This window comes from Bubalus bubalis, chromosome 7 (assembly GCF_019923935.1).
Source record: "Bubalus bubalis isolate 160015118507 breed Murrah chromosome 7, NDDB_SH_1, whole genome shotgun sequence".
Taxonomy (NCBI): Eukaryota; Metazoa; Chordata; class Mammalia; order Artiodactyla; family Bovidae; genus Bubalus; species Bubalus bubalis.
In genome coordinates this window covers 60,530,332-60,552,035 of record NC_059163.1, presented here as the reverse complement: position 1 = coordinate 60,552,035, position 21,704 = coordinate 60,530,332, and the positions used below count along the sequence as shown (strand labels likewise).

Sequence of the window (21,704 nt, the reverse complement as noted above, 5' to 3'; positions counted from 1 at the left end):
GGGCCTCTTCAAAAGGTGGTACATGAAAAGCCTACAGAAATGTCTTATCTCCAGGAAAGGGAAATCAAAACAGACGAGTTTGGTCATTATGGAAATGAGCCAGCATGGAAAGGAGAAGTGGATGTGCTCAGATTGAGAAGTGGGAAGGGGAGCGGCTCAGAGCAAATGGAGCTGTGGACAGTGAAGGCCTGGGGACCTCAATAGTACAGAAGCTGGTGTCTCTATAGCGACCAGAGAGAGAAGCATTGGGCAGTTGGGGGCGGGAGGGTGGGAGAGAGGGACAATCTGCTGTGTCAACACACCTGACTTTGTCATCAGTCACCAGTAACCTTGGCATAAATGTCATCAGGCACTGGCTCTAGCATCATGGTCCATGGTGGGTACTTATGGTAGCTACTGCACATTTTAGACTTCAACAAGACAGAGTGCCTGATGAACTATGGACAGAGGTTCATGACATTGTACAGGCAACAGGGAGCAAGACCATCCCCAAGAAAAAGAAATGCAAAATAGCAAAATGGGTGTCTGAGGAGGCCTTACAAATAGCTGTGAAAAGAAGTGAAAAGCAAAGGAGAAAAGGAAAGATATACCCATTTAAATGCAGAGTTTCAAAGAATAGCAAGGAGAGATAAGAAAGCCTTCCTCAGTGATCAATGCAAAGAAATAGAGGAAAACAACAGAATGGGAAAGACTAGAGATCTCTTCAAGAAAATTAGAGACACCAAGGGAACATTTCATGCAAAGATGGGCTCGATAAAGGACAGAAATGGTATGGACCTAACAGAAGCAGAAGGTATTAAGAAGAGGTGGCACGAATACACAGAAGAACTGTACAAAAATGATCTTCACGACCCAGATAATCATGATGGTGTGATCACTCACACTCACCTAGAGCCAGACATCCTGGAATGTGAAGTCAAGTGGGCCTTAGGAAGCATCCTACGAACAAAGCTAGTGGAGGTGATGGAATTCCAGTTGAGCTATTTCAAACGCTAAAAGTTGATGCTGTGAAAGTCCTGCACTCAATATGTCAGCAAATTTGGAAAACTCAGCAGTAGCCATGGGAGAAGGCAATGGCAACCCACTCCAGTACTCTTCCCTGGAAAATCCCATGGGTGGAGGAGCCTGGTAGGCTACAGTCCATGGGGTTGCGAAGAGTCGGACACAACTGAAGCAACTTAGCAGCAGCAGCAGCAGCTGTGGCCACAGGACTGGAAAAGGTCAGTTTTCATTCCAATCCCCAAAAAAGGCAATACCAAAGAATGCTCAAACTACCACACAATTGCACTCATCTCACACGCTGGTAAAGTAATGCTCACAATTCTCCAAGCCAGGCTTCAGCAATACATGAACCATGAACTTCCTGATGTTCAAGCTGGTTTTAGAAAAGGCAGAGGAACCAGAGATCAAATTGCCAACATCCACTGGATCATCGAAAAAGCAAGAGAGTTCTAGAAAAACATCTATTTCTGCTTTATTGACTATGCCAAAGCCTTTGACTGTGTGGATCACAATAAACTGTGGAAAATTCTGAAGGAGATGGGAATACCAGACTACCTGACCTGTCTCTTGAGAAACCTGTATGCAGGTCAGGAAGCAACAGTTAGAACTGGACATGGAACAACAGACTGGTTCCAAATAAGAAAAGGAGTACGTCAAGGCTGTATATTGTCACCCTGCTTATTTAACTTATATGCAGAGTACATCATGAGAAACGCTGGGCTGGAAGAAACACAAGCTGGAATCAAGATTGCCGGGAGAAATATCAATAGCCTCAGATATGCAGATGACACCACCCTTACGGCAGAAAGTGAAGAAGAACTAAAGAGCCTCTTGATGAAAGTAAAAAAGGAGAGTGGAAAAACTTGGCTTAAAGCTCAGCATTCAGAAAACTAAGATCATGGCATCTGGTCCCATCACTTCATGGGAAATAGATGGGGAAACAGTGGAAACAGTGGCTGACTTTATTTTTCTGGCTCCAAAATCACTGCAGATGGTGATTGCAGCCATAAAATTAAAAGACACTTATTCCTTGGAAGGAAGGTTATGAGCAACCTAGACAGCATATTCAAAAGCAGAGACATTACTTTGCCAACAAAGGTCTGTATAGTCAAGGCTATGGTTTTTCCGGTGATCGTGTATGGATGTGAGAGTTGGACTGTGAAGAAAACTGAGCGCTAAAGAATTGATGCTTTTGAACTGTGGTGTTGGAGAAGACTCTTGAGAGTCCCTTGGACTGCAAGGAGATCCAACCAGTCCATCCTAAAGGAAATCAGTCCTGAGTGTTCATTAGAAGGACTGATGCTGATGCTGAAACTCCAGTACTTTGGCCACCTGATGCAAAGCGCTGACTTATTTGAAAAGATCCTGATGCTGAGAAAGATTGAAGGCAGAAAGAGAAGGGGATGACAGAGAATGAGATGGTTGGATGGCATCATGGACTCAAAGACATGGGTTTGGGTGGACTCTGGGAGTTGGTGATGGACAAGGAGGCCTGGCATGCTGTGGTTCATGGGGTCGCAAAGAGTCGGACATATCTGAGCGACTGAACTGGACTGAACCCAGCTGCTGCTTTTGGCCACTGCTTCTGGAGACACTGCCTTAGACATGGAAAGCTTTACAAAGGTAAAATGGCAGAGCAACAACATCAAGACCACGAGCCACCAGAGAGCACCTGAAATTCCCTCAACACCTCCCAGAACCCTTCTGGAGGAATTCCAGGCATTCTGAGCTCCATGGAGGATAGATGCAAAGTCAATAAATCCTATATTGTGGTCATGATTTTGGTCCTAGTTTATCCAACTGTTGGAGCCTACAAATTATGGATGACATAAATACTTTCATGTGTAACTCAATATTTTCCATCAGAAAAGAGGTGATATTTCAATATTCCTTTTTATTAAAACCATTTTAATGTATTTTAAAATATTGGGTCCATTTCCTACCATCTAAGGAGAGAAACTATTATGTAAGATATCTGAAGTACTTTTTAAATTTGAGTATAGTTGATTTAGAATATTGCAGTATTTTCAGGTACAGCGTAGAAATTCAGGAGTTTTTTGCAGAGTGAAGTGAGGTGAGGTAAGTGTTAGTTCCTCAGTCATGTCCAACTCTTTGCAAGCCCATGAACTGTAACCCACCAGGCTTGTCTGTCCATAGGCTTCTCCAGGCAAGAATACTGGAATGCCCTGCCATTCCCTTCTCCAGAGGATCTTACTGTATATTCATTTTATTTATAATACTTTTTATCTGTTAATCTGATACTCCTAATTAGTCTCTTTCCCCTTGGGAAACCCTAAGTTTGTTTTCTATATCTGTGAGTCTGTTTCTGTTTTGTGTATAGATTCATTGTTTTTTAAGGTTCCACATAAAAGTGATATTCTCTATGTTCATCCATGTAGCTGCAAATGGCAATATTTCATTTTTTGTAGCTGAGTAATATTCCATTATATATATACACATCTAGACCAAATATATATATACACACACACACACACACACCGTATCTTCTTAAGCCAGTTGGTTGTTGATGGATACTCACGCTGTTGTCTTGTCTTGGCTATTGTAAATAGTGTTGCTGTGAACACTGGGGTGCATATATCTTTTCAAATTAGAGTTTTTAGAAGGATTCATAAATGTGAAATTCCAGTTACAGATTAGACATATACTGCAGGGGGACACTTGTAAGTTACAGTAGGCCTTCATGAGCCCAGGCATTAATAACACTGCTCTTGGGAATTCCCTAGTGGTCTGTGGCTAGGACTCTGCACTTTCAGTGCTGAGGGCACGGGTTTGGTCCCTGATTGGGGAACTAGGAACCTACAAGCCCCACAGTGCAGCCAAAAAACAAACCAACAAAATAAAACCCTGCTCTTGTCGTTAAAATAGTTAACACCTAATGAGCCCAGCTTTCTTCTCTTCAGTTCTTGGGCCCTTGGTGCACATGCCAGGCTTCCTCCTAGGCCCATCTGCTCTGTCCTTAATTCAGAAAAGAAACTTTGCTTGGAACTGTGGGCCAGCAGTACATGCACGGGCGATTCAGCTTCTTTTGTAAGGCTTTCAAAGCAGCACTGAAAGGCCTCAGCAGGATCTACACACACACAGGCAGCTCTGAAAGAACCCTTAGACACACAGACCTGGGTTGACCCCTGCAAGGCAGCAGGAGGAGCAGTGAGAGCCTGCTGTGTGCCAGGCATTGTACAATGCATCCAGGCCAGGACAAGGACAGCTAGCCGGACAGTGGCTGTCACCACCAGGCTTCCTATGCATGAAAAATTGCTAGAATCCATATTTTAAAGTAAGGAGTCAGATACCAAATCTGAGCATGGGACTTTTTCTATGTTAACATAAATTAATGTCATTTCTACTGACATAATGCCCTCAATATTTGCTAACTTGATAGGATATTTACTACGGTGTTATTTACAAAAGTAAAAAACAAACTACAAGAAACTAAATACTCATCACCAGGAAAGTGGTGAAGAAAATATTTAATATTCTTATGATGGGATGTTTGGCTAGACATAGAAATGGACTAGATCTAAATTTATCAACATAGAGTCATCAAGAAAAAAAAGCATAAAAAAAGAGTAGAATATGCCTCCTATATAATTTATGTAAGTTTTAAAATTGAATGCCCATAAATATTATGTATGTATAAAATATAAAAATAGATATTTATACATATAAAATATAAAAATAGACTGAAAGAATATATAATATGTGAAGACTTATAGTTTGTGCTCCTTGGGAAGGAAGAGGAGAATCCTCTTGGATCTGCAGATCAAGGGAGAATTCAATTTTATCTGCTATATTTTATTTCTTTTATTTTAAAAATGTCTGTTGGAAACGGAGTCTGTAAGACTAAAGGCAAAAGGAGCTACACTTAAGAATGGGACTCATATCAATAAGACCATTTCCTACAAGGATGGAGGCTTGTAATCCTGATACTGCTATCATGCATATTGGAATTGAACTAAGTAAATGAATGGCAGATGGTGGGATCCAGATTTCTTACAGTTGGAGTCAAAATGTAAAGATCAGCAAGGGGAGGTACCTAGAATGATCCATGTGGTAAGAAGTTAGAGTTGGAAATATTAGTTATGAAGTTGATGGAGAGCTCACATTTAAGATAATTTAAGTGTATGACTAACAACTCAATATGAAGCACAGATGGTTACCTGTGGAAATATTTTTTGATATGTGTATATATACAAGTTAGTATACACGTATATCATTCTGAGAGGGCCTAAATGAACTGCAGTAATAAACACATGTAGCACCCAGATCTTGGTTTCCAATTCCATTCTCCAATAAAAAGAACAGGAGCTCTTTGGAGAAACAGGAGATTCTGAGACTGGAGCAGGAAATACACAAGATAAGCCTGGAGCACCTTATGCCAGAACATAAGTAGTTCTTAGAAAATAAAAATTGCCACAATCTTGGTGGTACGTTAAAGGGACCCAGAAGTCAAGTGAGAGAACTTCCAATGGCCAAAGCTGGAATAATTTGAGCAACAAAATAAGGTAACATTGGATTATAACCCAAAATATAAAATAGCCACAAGTCCCTACTGACATAAAAATGTAATTGGAAGACCTCCCCGCTGGTGCAGTGGATAAGAATCTGCCGGCCAACGCAGGGGACATGGGATCAATCCCTGGTCCAGGAAGATTCCATATACTGCAGAACAACTAAGCCCATGCACCACAACTACTGAGCCCAAGCATACAACTGCTGAAGCCTACACACACTAGGGTTCTCGAGCCACAACTAATGAGCCCCTGTGCTGCAACTGCTGAAGCCTGCTCACCCTAGAGCCTGTGCTCCATAACAAGAGAAGCCACCGCAAAGAGAAGCCCGCACACAACTAGAGAGGAGCCCCCAGGCACTGCAACTAGAGAAAGCCTGTGTGTAGCAGCAAAGACCGAGCACAGCCACTAATAAATAAAAAAGTAAAGCAGTGTGTACATTTAAAATATAACTTTTTTTAATTGGAAAAATTAATAAATTCTGTGCACAAGTCCAAATTAGGTAGATTATGTAAATTATGTAGATACTCCACCCTAAAGGACGGGAGTACAACTCCCACCCCTTAAGAGTGGGCTACACGTAGTGACTTCCTTCCAGAGAGTACACTATGATATTGGGCCTGGGGGGCAATTTTACAGTAGAGAACCCAACCAACACTTCAGTCAGGTGACCAAGGTTACTATTAATATGAGCATAAGTGCCATTTTTATGAGGAAAATTCTTCCCAGAACCCATAATTCAAGTCTAATAAGGAGAAAAACATCAAGTAAATTCCAGTAGTGGGCATCCTGCAAAATATGTGATTACCTTGATTATTTAGAGGAATATTAATCAAAAATAAAACCTAAGGAAATGGACATGAGTTTGAGCAAATTCCAGGAAGATGGTGAAGGACAGGGAAGCCTGTCATGCTACAGTCCATTGGGTCACAGAGTCACACACAACTTAGTGACCGAACAACAACAAGAAAGTGTCACATTCAACAGGAGCCTAAGGAGATGGTAAAGAATCCACCTGCAATGCAGGAGACCTGGGTTCGATCACTGGGTTGGGAAGATCCCCTGGAGAAGGGAAAGGCTACCCACTCCAGTATTATGCCCTAGAGAATTCCATGGACTGTATAATCAGTCCTTGGGGTCACAAAGAGTTGGACACGACTGAGCAACTTTCACTTTCAAGGAGAAATGACAGCTAAAAGTAATATGACATCCTGGAACAAGAAAAATATTAAGTAAAAACTAAAGAAATCTGACTTGGACTGCAAGGAGATCCAACCAGTCCATTCTAAAGGAGATCAGCCCCAGGTGTTTGGAAGGAACGATGCTAAAGCTGAAACTCCGGTACTTTGGCCACCTCATGCGAAGAATTGACTCATTGGAAAAGACTCTGATGCTGGGAGGGATTGGGGGCAGGAGGAAAAGGGGACGACAGAGGATGAGATGGTTGGATGGCATCACCGACTCGATGGACATGAGTTTGAGTGAATTCTGGGAGTTGGTGATGGACAGGGAGGCCCAGTGTGCTGCAATTCATGGGGTTGCAAAGAGTCGGACACGACTTAGCGACTGAACTGAGCTGAACTGAAAGAAATCTGATGAGAGAAGTGAGAGTTGGACCATAAAGAAGTCTGGGCACCAAAGAATTGATGCTTTTGAATTGTGGTGCTGGAGAAGACTCTTGAGAGTCCGTTGGACTGGGAAGAGATCAAACCAGTCAATTCTAAACAAAATCAACTCTGAATATTCACTCGAAGAACTGATGCTTAAGCTCCAATACTTTGGCCACCTGATGTGGAGAGCTGACTCGTTGAAAAAGACCCTGATGCTGGGAAAGATTGAGGGCAGGTTGGAGAAGGGGGTGTCAGGGGATGAGATGGCTGGATGGCATCATTGACTCAATGGATAGGAGTTTGAGCAAACACAGGGAGATAGTGAAGGACAGGAAAGCCTGGTGTGCTGCAGTTCATGGGGTCGCAAATAGTCGGACATGATGTAGTGACTAATCAATAAGGAAATCTGAATAAACTGTGTTTTAACTCATAAAGTGTGCCAATATTGGTCCCATAATTATAGCAAATGTACCATACAATAGGAGATGTTAAAAATAGGGAAAATTGGGGGAGAAGGGTGATATGTGGGAACTTCAGTACTCTCTGCTTAAGTTTTCTATAAGTCTAAAACTTCTAAAAAAGAGTCTGCTAATTTTCTAAAAATCACTTGAAAATATGACCAAATGTTGAATTTTCAAGCCAGGCTGTGGGGGCAATTATTTTATGCTTTGTATGTTTCTCTATTTATCAGTTTCTCAGAGTTAGAATATTAAAAATTAAGCAGAATTCTGTCTCCCCCATTATGTAAATTAGTAATATGGTGGGTGATTTTACTGTTTTGTTTATATTAACACTGATTTTAAAAATTGATAAATTAAGTCTCTTATGGAATAATGCAAAGATATAAGCTAAAAATTGCTGAACTTCTTTGTACACAAATCTTTATATATATAGTAAGATGGATTTCTAAAAGTGGAATTTTATACCTACTGCCAAATTACATTCTCAGCAAAGTTCTACCTACTTTTGCTGGCACTCTTCGTCTTGAGTGCCCATTTGCTTATTGCCTGGACACCACTAAGTATTATTTTTTCTGTTTGATAAGCAAAAAGATCTGATCATATGTGTTTTCATTTGCCATCCTCTGAGTATTAATAGAGTTAAGTATTATTACTATCTTTCTTGCTTACTGGCATTGGTTCTTCTGCTCCTAAGAACCTGTTGATGTGTTTGTCCATTTTCCCATTGCTATATAAGAACTCTGTACAAAAATTTTGAATATTTCCATTCTCTCCTCTCTGCTCTTTTATGACACCATTCTACTCTTCCACCTCCTGCTTCTGTTCCCACTCAAAGGTTGGTGATCCTCAACCTTGTGCTCTTTTCACTCTAATTCCTTCTTGAACTATTTAATGCATACAGATCTCTGACTGTTCTCCCAGAAGGAAAGCCCAAAAGGAGTGGGAGACCATGATGGTCTTGTTAGTATCACCAACCTTCCTGCCTTCCCTGGGAATAAGGGGGCTCCAGGGATGTTCATTGCTCAAACTGGGATGTGCTGTGCTTAGTCACTCAATTGTGTCTGACTCTTTGCAACTCCATGAACCATAGACCACCAGGCTCCTCTGTCCATGGAATTCTCTAGGCAAGAATACTGGAGTTGGTTGCCATGCCCTCCTCTGGGGGATCTTCCCAACCCAGGCATTGAACCCAGGTCTCCCGCACTGCAGGTAGATTCTTTACCATCTGAGCCATGAGGGAAGCTCCTCAAACTGGGATAATCCTGAGCAAACCGAAATGATCAGTCACCCTGTGAGTCAAGTGCCCAATAAATATTTGTTGAATGAATGCATGATGATTTCCAGGATTACCTTTCCAGCCAAATTGCTCTTTTGACTTTATAGATCCATTTCTAATTGCTTCATAGACAGTAGCACTTAAATAATAGCATCTCACATCTAATATGTCCAAACTCTCTCCCCACTGAAGTGAAAGTCACTCAGTCGTTGTCCAACTGTTTGTGACCCCATGGGCTATACAGTCCATGGGATTCTCCAGGCCAGAATACTGGAGTGGGTAGCCTTTCCCTTACTCCAGAGGATCTTTCCAATCCAGGGATTGAACACAGGTCTCCCTCGTTACAGGCGGATTCTTTACCAGCTGAGCTACAAGAGAAGCCCAAGAATACTGGAGTGGGTAGCCTATCCCTTCTCCAGCCGATCTTCCCAACCCAGGAATTGAACCAGAGTCTCCTGAATTGCAGACAGATTCTTTACCCACTACCCCCTGTAAAAAACAAGCAAGCAAAACAACAACAATAAAACCCTGCTCTTCTGTATTCACATTCTCAATGAATTCTTTCTCTAGCATTTTAGAATCTCAGTAATCTTTACACAGTTCTTGGTTTTATAAGGCAACTGTTTGCAGTTAGGGTTGTAACCTGAACTTTGAACTGATTTAAATTAACTACAAACTCCTACATGGTACTACTGCCCAACCCTTTTTACCCTTTTGGCTGTTTCCTCTGTTCCAATGTTTTTTAGGAATTGTCAACTTAAATAAAAGGGTAAAATAAGGCAAGCTTGAAATTACAAAAAGCTGAGTTTATTCAGGAGTAGCAGAAGAACTGCAATTCGAAATATGCAAACTGTAGCGAGTCTGATGAGCCTTTGAGGGAGGCTGTCTTTATGGGCAGGAAATGTAAAGAGGGGAGAGTTCAGGGAGAGTCTGTTAAAGTCAAAAATAAACAGAAGTCAACTTTGAAAATTCCTCAAGCAGATAAAACCAGTCCAGTCATACAAACAAAGCTCAACTCAGCTTATTTTGTGAGACCAACCCCACCCTGGCCACTTCTTGCTCATGCTTCTGGAAACCATCAGCCTAATTTTCCGAGGTTAATGTGAGACAATCCCTGATTAATTTAAGAAAATTCCAATATTTTCAGTTTTCTATAAATCAGGCTTTTACAAGAAATCAGTCTCTCAGACCTTAAGATTTGCTTTCCTAAGGATATATATCCTCTGGTTCCATTTTAGACTGAAATTTTTTCACAGAACTTAATAGTTGTGTTATTTTTCAGGTAATGAAACTTTGTTACAGAGAAAAGCACATGGCACTAAGTAAAAGGTAGCAGAATTACATGGATATAAGTAAATATTATTTGTATCAGTTAAGTTCAGTGATGGGTTTCAATGTATAAATTTAATAACCATAGTTAAACTATGAATATAAATTTTAAGAAAAAAAGGTAAATTATAATTTTATAGGAGATGAGACTCTCGAAAAAACTAAATCATAGCATTAACTTAGCTATTCTGTTAGGTAAATCACTTAATCTACAACTTTGCCCTCTCAATACATTTTAGGATGAATTGCCAATGATACCGAATATTGTGTTAACAAAAACTGCTTCATTTTTTTTCATCTTTATGCTTATATTAGCTCAGACTACCATAACAAAATACCAGAGAAGGGGTGGCTTAAACAACAGAAACTTACTTTCTCACAGTTCTGGAATTTGGAAGTCTGGATCAAGGTACAGCATGGCGGGACTGTGATGATAAAGCTCTCCTTGGCTTGAAGATGGCTGCCTCCTCTCTGTGTTCCTGTTCGACAAAAAAAGGGGTTTTAATGTTACTACCTTGTCTTAGAAGGGCACCAGAGTGGATTAAGGCTCTACCTTTATGACCTCACATAACCTTAATTACCTCCTTAAAGACCCTATCTCATTCACATGGGAGGTTAGGTCTTCAATTTTTTTTTTTAATTTATATTTTGCATGTGGATTGTCAGCTCCCCCTAAGCCTGCCTGTGTTCTCTGTAAAGTTAATTCCACACATCTGTTGTTGTTCTAGGCACTGACATGGTTAACCCAGGTTCATTCTTTTAAGCCTCTTTTTCCCCACCCTGAAGAGTGGAGGAGTTTGTTCTTGTCTCCCCACGTATTGTCTCACCTTCACACCACCTGTAAACAACCATTTACCCATTTTTTCCTCCTTTCTATCTTCTGTTTATCTTTCTTTAATCAAGAGACGTTTCTTTCCCTTCTCAATCTATCCAGGTGTATATTTCTATTCAGTTCAGTTCAGTTCAGTTCAGTCGCTCAGTCGTGTCCGACTCTTCACGACCCCATGAGTCGCAGCACGCCAGGCCTCCCTGTCCATCACCAACTCCCAGAGTTCACCCAGACTCACGTCCATCGAGTCAGTGATGCCATCCAGCCATCTCATCCTCTGTTGTCCCCTTCTCCTCCTGCCCCCAATCCCTCCCAGCATCAGAGTCTTTTCCAATGAGTCAACTCTTCGCATGAGGTGACTCAAGTACTGGAGTTTCAGCTTTAGCATCAGTCCTTCCAAAGAACACCCAGGGCTGATCTCCTTCAGAATGGACTGGTTGGAGCTCCTTGCAGTCCAAGGGACTCGCAAGAGTCATCTCTAACACCACAGTTCAAAAGCATCAATTCTTCCATGCTCAGCCTTCTTCACAGTCCAACTCTCACATCCATACATGACCACAGGAAAAACCATAGCCTTGACTAGACGGACCTTTGTTGGCAAAGTAATGTCTCTGCTTTTTAATATGCTGTCTAGGTTGGTCATAACTTTCCTTCCAAGGAGTAAGCGTCTTTTAATTTCATGGCTGCAGTCACCATCTGCAGTGATTTTCGAGCCCCAAAAAATAAAGTCGGACACTGTTTCCACTGTTTCCCCATCTATTTCCCATGAAGTGATGGGACCGGATGCCATGATCTTCATTTTCTGAATGTTGAGCTTTAAGCCAACTTTTTCACTCTCCACTTTCACTTTCATCAAGAGGCTTTGTAATTCCTCTTCACTTTCTGCCATAAGGGTGGTGTCATCTGCATATCTGAGGTTATTGATATTTCTCCTGGCAATCTTGATTCCAGCTTGTGTTTCTTCCAGTCCAGCGTTTCTCATGATGTACTCTGTATATAAGTTAAATAAGCAGGGTGACGATATACAGCCTTGACGTACTCCTTTTCCTATTTGGAACCAGTCTATTGTTCCATGTCCAGTTCTAACTGTTGCTTCCTGACCTGCATACAAATTTCTCAAGAGGCAGGTCAGGTGGTCTGGTATTCCCATCTCTTTCAGAATTTTCCACAGTTTATTGTGATCCACACAGTCAAAGGCTTTGGCATAGTCAATAAAGCAGAAATAGATGTTTTTCTGGAACTCTCTTGTTTTTTCCATGATCCAGCGGATGTTGGCAATTTGATCTCTGGTTCCTCTGCCTTTTCTAAAACCAGCTTGAACATCAGGAAGTTCACGGTTCACATATTGCTGAAGCCTGGCTTGGAGAATTTTGAGCATTACTTTACTAGCATGTGAGATGAGTGCAATTGTGCAGTAGTTTGAGCATTCTTTGGCATTGCCTTTCTTTGGGATTGGAATGAAAACTGACCTTTTCCAGTCCTGTGGCCACTGGTGAGTTTTCCAAATGTGCTGGCATATTGAGTGTAGCACTTTCACAGCATCATCTTTCAGGATCTGAAAGAGCTCCACTGGAATTCCATCACCTCCACTAGCTTTGTTCATAGTGATGCTTTCTAAGGCCCACTTGACTTCACATTCCAGGATGTCTGGCTCTAGGTTAGTGAACACACCATCGTGATTATCTGGGTCATGAAGGTCTTTTTTGTACAGTTTTTCTGTGTATTCTTGCCACGTCTTCTTAATATCTTCTGCTTCTATTAGGTCCATACCATTTCTGTCCTTTATCGAGCCCATCTTTGCATGAAATATTCCCTTGGTATCTCTAATTTTCTTGAAGAGATCTCTAGTCTTTCCCATTCTGTTGTTTTCCTCTATTTCTTTGCATTGATCCCTGAGGAAGGCTTTCTTATCTCTCCTTGTTATTCTTTGGAACTCTGCATTCAGAGGCTTGCTTCTTTGCTTTTTGCTTCTTTTCTTTTCACAGCTATTTGTAAGGCCTCCCCAGACAGCCATTTTGCTTTTTTGCATTTCTTTTTCACGGGGATCGCCTTGATCCCTGTCTCCTGTACAATGTCATGAACCTCATTCCATAGTTCATCAGGCACTCTATCTATCAGATCTAGGCCCTTAAATCTATTTCTCACTTCCACTGTATAATCATAAGGGATTTGATTTAGGTCATACCTGACTGGTCTAGTGGTTTTTCCTACTTTCTTCAATTTCAGTCTGAATTTGGCAATAAGGAGTTCATGATCTGAGCCACAGTCAGCTCCTGGTCTTGTTTTTGCTCTATGTATGTTTGAGTGCACTGAGTATGTATGTTTCTCTATAAACTGTTTAAAGTAATGGTGTCTTAAATATTGCCAAGTATTTACATTTCACAGAGTGCTTTTACCTGGAGTAACTATTCAATTTGCAAAAGAAACCAGAGCAGATATATGACCAAAGGTAAAATTTTATCTCTACTTAACAGATGTAAAAGCTGAGACCCAAGGAGGTTAAGTGACTTTCTAAGGTTACTCCTAACATTTTGCCTTTTTCTAACCTCAAAATATATTTTTGCATGCATTAATGTCTCTGTGTCTATATATCCTATTTCAGAAACTCTTGTTTGTGGTACATGAAACACAGACTCACTATGAGAATGGATATTTTTTGCCCAGAAAGATACAAGATGTAAATAGTCATTATACATTGACAGTTTCATCATGGGTATCTGGATAATTGAATGGCATGAAAAATGCTAAACATTATGTGCTAAGTATATCTGCTAACATCCCATCTTGGCAACCAGGAATACAAGAGTGTATCTCTAATGACTGAGAGATGAACAGTTATCTAAAGGTATTACCCTTTTGTCTGTTGGTGCTAAACATATCTTTCTCAAAGATCTTATCTAGATCATCCTTAGTATGGACATTATGTAGTCCTAACAAATAATGTTTTAGTCATTTGTCATTATTATTTCCAATTCATCCCCTGTATTAGTCACAGTTCTCCAGAAAAAACATAAGCAATAGGAGATTATAATATAAAGGGGTATATATATATTTATGGTTATAAGAAATTAGCTCATATGATCATGGAGGCCAAGAGCTTCCATGATCTTCCCTCTGCAAGCTAGAGCCTCAGGAAACCAGTTATGTAGTTCCTGCCTGAGTCCAAAAACCTGAGACCCACCAATGCCTGTGGTAGAAGTCCCAGTCCAAGTGCTGGAAAAGACCAATGCCCCAGCTCAACACAGTCAAACAGAAATGGACTTTTTCCTTCTTCCATCTTTTTATTCTATTCAGACCCTCAATGAACTGGATGATGTCCACTCATACTCGAGAAGGCAGTCTATTAACACTTCACTCAGTCTGCTGATTCAAATGCTAATCTCTTCTAGAAACACTCTCACAGACACACCCCAAATAATGTTCTGCCAAATATCTGGGCACCCCGTGGTCAAAGTGATACATAAAATCAAGCATCATATCCCCCTTTCTCCAGTTTCTTTCATTCCCTGTGACACAGGACACAAAGTATGAGTAATTGAGTTGCAATCCACTGCTAACTAAATTACCTTATGTTTATATTTAGAAAATATAAGTCAGTTGTGAAGGTGTTTCTTGACTTTGGAAAAACATTGAGAAAATAGCATCAAGTGTGTGAAGCAGGTTCAGATGATTCTTGGAATGGTTTGGTTATCTCATTCGGCAAGAGGACTGACTATAAATGTTGGCTATGAGCTCCAAGGACTACATCACAATCATCTTCGTCTCTCCACCCAATGGCAGATAAATCGAATGCAATACCCAAGGCCGTAACACTGAACATCCTGCAGTCCTTGTGAACAGTGGCCCCTGGAAGCGTGCAGTGCATGCTTGCACAGACGTGCATGACGGCCTGACTAGAACAGTCATCACAAGGATGTAAGCCATCTGCAGGCACTCTCAGGAGGGAGCACAGCACCATATAACTTGATGAAGTAGAAAGAGTGAGACTACTGAAAGCCCTATACTCAAGCGTTAGTATCTCCACATCTTCTTAGAGAGGTGGTTTGGACAAGCCAGGGGAGGTCTGTGAGCTTTGGTGTCCTCTGCTGCAACTCCCTATTTCACAGAATCATGAACATTAAATGAAATCAAGTGCAACAGCAAATTGTATATATTAAAGTGAATTTTATCCCTTCTACAGGGGATCTTCCCAACACAGGAATTGAACCAGGGTCTCCTGCATTTCAGCAGATTCTTTACCAGCTGAACTACCAGGAAAGCCCCTTAAGAAATAATAGAGAAGCTTAAAGAAAGGAAGGAATAGTTCCACCTACCTTGCATTAGTGACTGGGTTGAAGGGAATGGGGCATTTGAAGAGTATGTACTTCGGTTTGTTATGGCATCGGGGGCGGGGGGGACGCAGGTGATGGAATCCCGCCTTTCTCTTGCAGCTTTCCCATGAATGATGGCTCATCAACAGTAGCCCAGGGAGCAATTGCCCACCTGCCTTTGAAGCCTAGCTTCCATAACCCTAGAAAGACTGTCCTCACCAGTCTTTCCTGATATCCCACAACAGAGAAAAAGCAAAGACATACTGAGCTCGCCAACACTATGGAGAATACATCAACCTCTCTCTTCTGTTTGCTGCAAGAAAAACTGCATGGCATCAGACTCAGACTTCAAAGATTCTCAATTGCACACCCAGGCAGAACTAACCGCACAGAAAGAACTTGGGGCGGGGGATGGGAGAGGACAAGGACAAACCAAAAAAAATCAATGCTTGTGCAAAGGAAAAGAAAAATCAATTGAGGGGAAAGAAAATGTTATCCCTAAGCCTTTGAAAGCAGTGGCTTAGACATATCCATATCAGCATAAGGAAGGAAAAGATGATACAAAGAGTAGAGAGTCCTTTTACACTTAAGTTCTCAGTTGCAAGGAAATCAATAGCTCAAAAACTATTTCTTTTCAAAAAAAATTGAGGTGAAATTCATATCACATAGAATTAACCACTGTAAAGTGAGCAATTCTGTGGCATTAGTACATTTACAATATTGTACAAACACTTCTATCTAGTTCCAAAGCCTCTAGAAGTATTTCTTATTCTAGAATTTTATATACAGAAACTACACTAGAAGTTTTTCTTAGACTTTTCAATCATTGGGGCTTAACTCCCAGATTGTATTTAAGCACTCATTTGGATTGCTGCTTCCTACCTAACTAACATTAGACATCTTCAGTGTTTCAAGATGGGCCATTTGATTAGGTGAATGGGAGAGGCAATTATGAATTTCCAGACTCAGGAGAAATCCCATATACTTATGTTCATGTGTATATTGACAGAATATTCAAACCACTCAATGAAAAGTTGAAAATTATTTCAGCCATATGCATTTCTTTAATTCAGGGTCATGAAGGCAGACTGAGCAATGATATAACTAATATATATGGACCTCAATGCAATATCAAGTATCAGTTCAGTTCAGTTCAGTCACACAGTCGTGTCCGACTCTTGGCAACCCCATGAATCGAGGCACGCCAGGCCTCCCTGTCCATCACCAACTCCCAGAGTTCACCCAGACTCACGTCCATCGAGTCAGTGATGCCATCCGGCCATCTCACCCTCTCATCCCCTTCTCCTCCTGCCCTCAATCCCTCCCAGCATCAGAGTCTTTTCCAATGAGTCTGCTCTTCGCATGAGGTGGCCAAAGTACTGGAGTTTCGGCTTCAGCATCATTCCCTCCAAAGAAATCCCAGGGCTGATCTCCTTCAGAATGGACTGGTTGGATCTCCTTGCAGTCCAAGGGACTCTCAAGAGTCTTCTCTAACACCACAGTTCAAAAGCATCAATTCTTCGGCACTCAGCCTTCTTCACAGTCCAACTCTCACATCCATACATGACCACAGGAAAAACCATAGCCTTGACTAGACGGACCTTTGTTGGCAAAGTAATGTCTCTGCTTTTTAATATGCTGTCTAGGTTGGTCATACATAACCTTCCTTCCAAGGAGTAAGCGTCTTTTAATTTCATGGCTGCAGTCACCATCTGCAGTGATTTTGGAGCCCAAAAAAATAAAGTCTGACACTGTTTCCACTGTTTCCCCATCTATTTCCCATGAAGTGATGGGACCAGATGCCATGATCTTCATTTTCTGAATGTTGAGCTTTAAGCCAACTTTTTCACTCTCCACTTTCACTTTCATCAAGAGGCTTTGTAGTTCCTCTTCACTTTCTACCATAAGGGTGGTGTCATCTGCATATCTGAGGCTATTGATATTTCTCCCGGCAATCTTGATTCCAGCTTGTGCTTCTTCCAGTCCAGCATTTCTCATGATGTACTCTGCATATAAGTTAAATAAGCAGGGTGACAATATACAACCTTGACGTACTCCTTTTCCTATTTGGAACCAGTCTGTTGTTCCATGTCCAGTTCTAACTGTTGCTTCCTGACCTGCATACAAATTTCTCAAGAGGCAGGTCAAGTGGTCTGGTATTCCCATCTCTTTCAGAATTTTCCACAGTTTATTGTGATCCACACAGTCAAAGGCTTTGGCATAGTCAAGAAAGCAGAAATAGATGTTTTTCTGGAACTCTCTTGCTTTTTCGATGATCCAGTGGATGTTGGCAATTTGATCTCTGGTTCCTCTGCCTTTTCTAAAACCAGCTTGAACATCAGGAAGTTCACGGTTCACATATTGCTGAAGCCTGGCTTGGAGAATTTTGAGCATTACTTTACTAGCGTGTGAGATGAATGCAATTGTGCAGTAGTTTGAGCATTCTTTGGCATTGCCTTTCTTTGGGACTGGAATGAAAACTGCCCTTTTCCAGTCCTGTGGCCACTGCTGAGTTTTCCAAATGTGCTGGCATATTGAGTGCAGCACTTTCACAGCATCATCTTTCAGGATTTGAAAGAGCTCAACTGGAATTCCATCACCTCCACTAGCTTTGTTCATAGTGATGCTTTCTAAGGCCCACTTGACTTCACATTCCAGGATGTCTGGCTCAAGGTCAGTGATCACACCATCGTGATTATCTGGGTTGTGAAGGTCTTTTTTGTACAGTTCTTCTGTGTATTCTTGCCACGTCTTCTTAATATCTTCTGCTTCTATTAGGTCCATACCATTTATGTCCTTTATCGAGCCCATCTTTGCATGAAGTGTTCTAATTTTCTTGAAGAGATCTCTAGTCTTTCCCATTCTGTTGTTTTCCTCTATTTCTTTGCATTGATTGCTGAGGAAGGCTTTCTTATCTCTTCTTGCTATTCTTTGGAACTCTGCATTCAGATGCTTATATCTTTCCTTTTCTCCTTTGCTTTTTGCTTCTTTTCTTTTCACAGCTATTTGTAAGGCCTCCCCAGACAGCCATTTTGCATTTTTGCATTTCTTTTCCATGGGGATGGTCTTGATCCCTGTCTCCTGTACAATGTCACAAACCTCATTCCATAGTTCATCAGGCACTCTATCTATCAGATCTAGGCCCTTAAATCTATTTCTCACTTCCACTGTAAAATCATAAGGGATTTGATTTTGGGTCAAACCTGAATGGTCTAGTGGTTTTCCCTACTTTCTTCAATAGGTCTCAACTATTCATCAAATTTCTCCAAAAACTGGTTTCACCAAGCTGTTTGTGCAGAGGAAAAGAGAAATCCTAAGTAGTGACTTAGATGTATCCATTTCAGCACATAGGAAGGTGAGGATGACACAAAGAGTAGAGAGCTCTTTAACATTTAACCTCTCAGTTCTCTCAAGACTGGTTTAACCCAGCAAAAAATTACCCTCTTGAAAATTGGGGTCAGAAAGATGTAGAAAATCCAACTCTTCTTCTCTTATGGGAGTGAATAGTGTGCTGACAGTGAACAGAAGATAGTGCTTTCTTGTGCATAGTTTCTATAGCTGCTGTAGGGTCATCCCTATGGCATGTCTGCTCTCCATGGCTACAGGGCTAGGGAACAGTCTGATTAGGAAACCAAGACTGGACCTCCGTCTTGCTACTGCCGCTTTTATTGTTAGCATTTTAGACTTAGCCCTGAATCTTTTTCCCTGCTCTGAACCATTGGCCATGGAAGCTGAACTTTGTAACTGAGTTGGACTGTATCTTCCTCTAAATTGACTGTTGCCATTCCTGACAGATACAGGTATGCTGTGTGTGTTACCTTGTAACTATAGCCACATAGAACCCCAAAAAGTCTTCCTGTAAAGTGTGGTAGCAAACTCCCTTTTTACAGTTTCTCTTTTTGCCATTTTTCCAATAGTGAGATAAGACTGAGACAGAATGCTATTTGGGACTCCTGAAAAGTAACTGCTTCATGATTTATGAGCATTCTACCCAAAGGAAGAATCAATAGAGAGAAGGCAAAGACTTGGGGAGAACAATCCAATAAGTAACTCTAAGCCTATCTCACATTATTACTTTTCTGAAGTTCTGTGTTAGCACTTTATATATAACAGGCGCTCAATATAATTTGCTATTTGAATGGGATAAGGATATTTTTTCTTCTTCGGTAATCTCCACTCTAAGGAATATTTTACCTTACTATATTGATCAAATAATGTTAGTATTTGGTGCCAGCTGTTCAACTCAAATAATTATTTTTAAATAGCCTTCTATTTATTTTGTAATGATCTGCTGTGTTCCCTGTCTTGTCCCTTTGGTGCTTGTGAACCATTACTCATGAGACCACATATGCATTGCCCACAGCAAGTGGTCCTTAAAGTCTATTGAGGAATCAATAGATTCATTTGTAACCACATTTTAAAATCCAGATTTCTAGGTTCCCCAAGCCCAGTGGTCCTTAGGTCTGAGAAGGCATCTTGTAACCTGCTAACAAACACCCTGGGTGGTGTGGTGCATGTCATCATGAAGCATATTTCAAAAACTGATCCATAGATTTGATCCTGGCCTAGATTCTGTGACCAGCCTTATTTAGAGCAGAGAGAAGATAAAGAACCAACAATAAATTGATAATATAGAGATGATGGTCCTTCCCTGGGACATGATCTTGTTTCACTAGTCGCTATCATGTCCTCTTTCCTACTTCATGCCTGAAATCCAGCTGGTATTTCCCTGGATCTTGGTTGCTGAGTCCATCATATTCTTAGGCCTCATTGGTTGCTGGCTAAAGAATTGTCAATTACTAAACCCCATATTTAATGTTCTGGCTGTTTACGAAGTCTTTCATCCAATGACCAAACTCCATTGTTTGCTTTGGGAATTCCTCCAAAAAGTCCTACCCCTACTGTTTAGAAGTCCACTTACTCCCTCCCTTGCCCAGGTAAGTTTGCGGCTAACTCTCCCAGCACAAAAACCTCACTCTTCACAACAGATATTTTTGACTGAAGATCCTGACTATCCTTATCCAGAATTACCCAAGAGGAATAGGATATTCACCAGACTGTGCTGTGCTGCGCTTAGTCACTCAGTCATGTCCGACTCTTTGTGACCCCATAGCCTGCAGCCCACCAGGCTCCTCTGTCCATGGAGATTGTCCAGGCAAGAATACTGGAGTGAGTTGCCATGCCCTCCTCCAGGGGATCTTCCCAACCCAGGGAAAGAACCAGCATTGCAGGCGGATTCTTTACCATGTGAGCCACCAGGGTAGCCTATTCACCAGGCTGGCTCCCCATAAAAGGATCATCTCTGCCTGTATCTGTGGTAGAATGAGAGGTCATGCCTGCTCATTTAGTCAAGTTTAACACAAGACTCTGATGCTGGGAGGGATTGGGGGCAGGAGGAGAAGGGGACGACAGAGGATGAGATGCCTGGATGGCATCACTGACTCCATGCACGTGAGTGTTAGTGAACTCCGGGAGTTCGTGATGGACAGGGAGGCCTGGCGTGCTGCGATTCATGGGGTTGCAAAGAGTTGGACACGTCTGAGCAACTGATCTGATCTGATCTGACCTGAACACAAGAGATTTTAGCAGAGGAATTGTTAAGTGAAAAACGAGTCTAAATGGTATTATTTTTGTTACATACAGCCTGTTGTCATGAATAGCCCTAAACAAATGCAGATTCAAATAAAAGTGCTCTTAACTGGTGTTCAGGATTGAAGTGAAGGTTGCTGACAAATCTGGTACTTTCCCAAATTGTTGCTTTACCTGCTAAAAGCTGAAATACTATCTTTACACAAAAGATGAAGTTTCAAATAAGAATAGAACAAACTCTAAGGATATCTTTCTCTGTCTTGGTTCATTCAAGTAGTCAATAAATATGCTTTTTAATACTTTCTATGTGCTAGGAATAAAAAGCTCTGGTCTCTGCCCTCATGAGGTTTATCATCTTATATTACAGTTTAGGTCATGAATTTATGTAGGAAACAGGTCTATCCAGGACTTTTCTTCTCCCACGTGCCTGTCTGAGATGAAAATTCTGGTTGCAGAGATAGTAAGAAATGCTCCCAAGGAAGCCAAACCACAATTCACCTTCAAGTGGGTAGACTTCCGGTAGTGGAAGCTTATGGCAAAGGTGCTAGTCAACAGGAAGAAAGGATGAAGATGGCCACAAATTAAACAGAAATCTTCCCATGGATATTAAAAGCAGACCAACATTCCTTGGATAGTATAGATCTGTGTTAGAGTTCTGTATGTTCCTTCTATTTCTACCAGATAAGACACTGAAGATTAATTGAAACGCCAGGTGCCATGCAAGCTAATATTTTTGACAGCTTACACCAGTGATTCAGACACCTGGAGG

At 41.2% G+C, this 21,704-nt stretch overlaps 1 protein-coding gene and 1 long non-coding RNA gene across 7 annotated transcripts in view; one reads left to right on the top strand and one right to left on the bottom strand.

Annotated features, from left to right (window-relative positions):
- Positions 1 to 10,940, bottom strand: part of LOC123334436 — a 34,446-nt gene extending 23,506 nt beyond the window's left edge. For 3 of the 5 annotated variants that reach the window (XR_006552290.2, XR_006552289.2, XR_006552286.2), the window contains exon 1: positions 10,580 to 10,753. This is a non-coding gene — a long non-coding RNA (uncharacterized LOC123334436). Of the gene's footprint in view, positions 1 to 10,579; positions 10,761 to 10,788 lie in introns of those variants that run through there. The other 2 variants (XR_006552287.2, XR_006641280.1) reach the window with 2 other exon arrangements.
- NWD2 (NACHT and WD repeat domain containing 2) overlaps positions 1 to 21,704 on the top strand; it is a 251,527-nt gene that overhangs the window by 206,598 nt on the left and 23,225 nt on the right. The window lies entirely within an intron of this gene.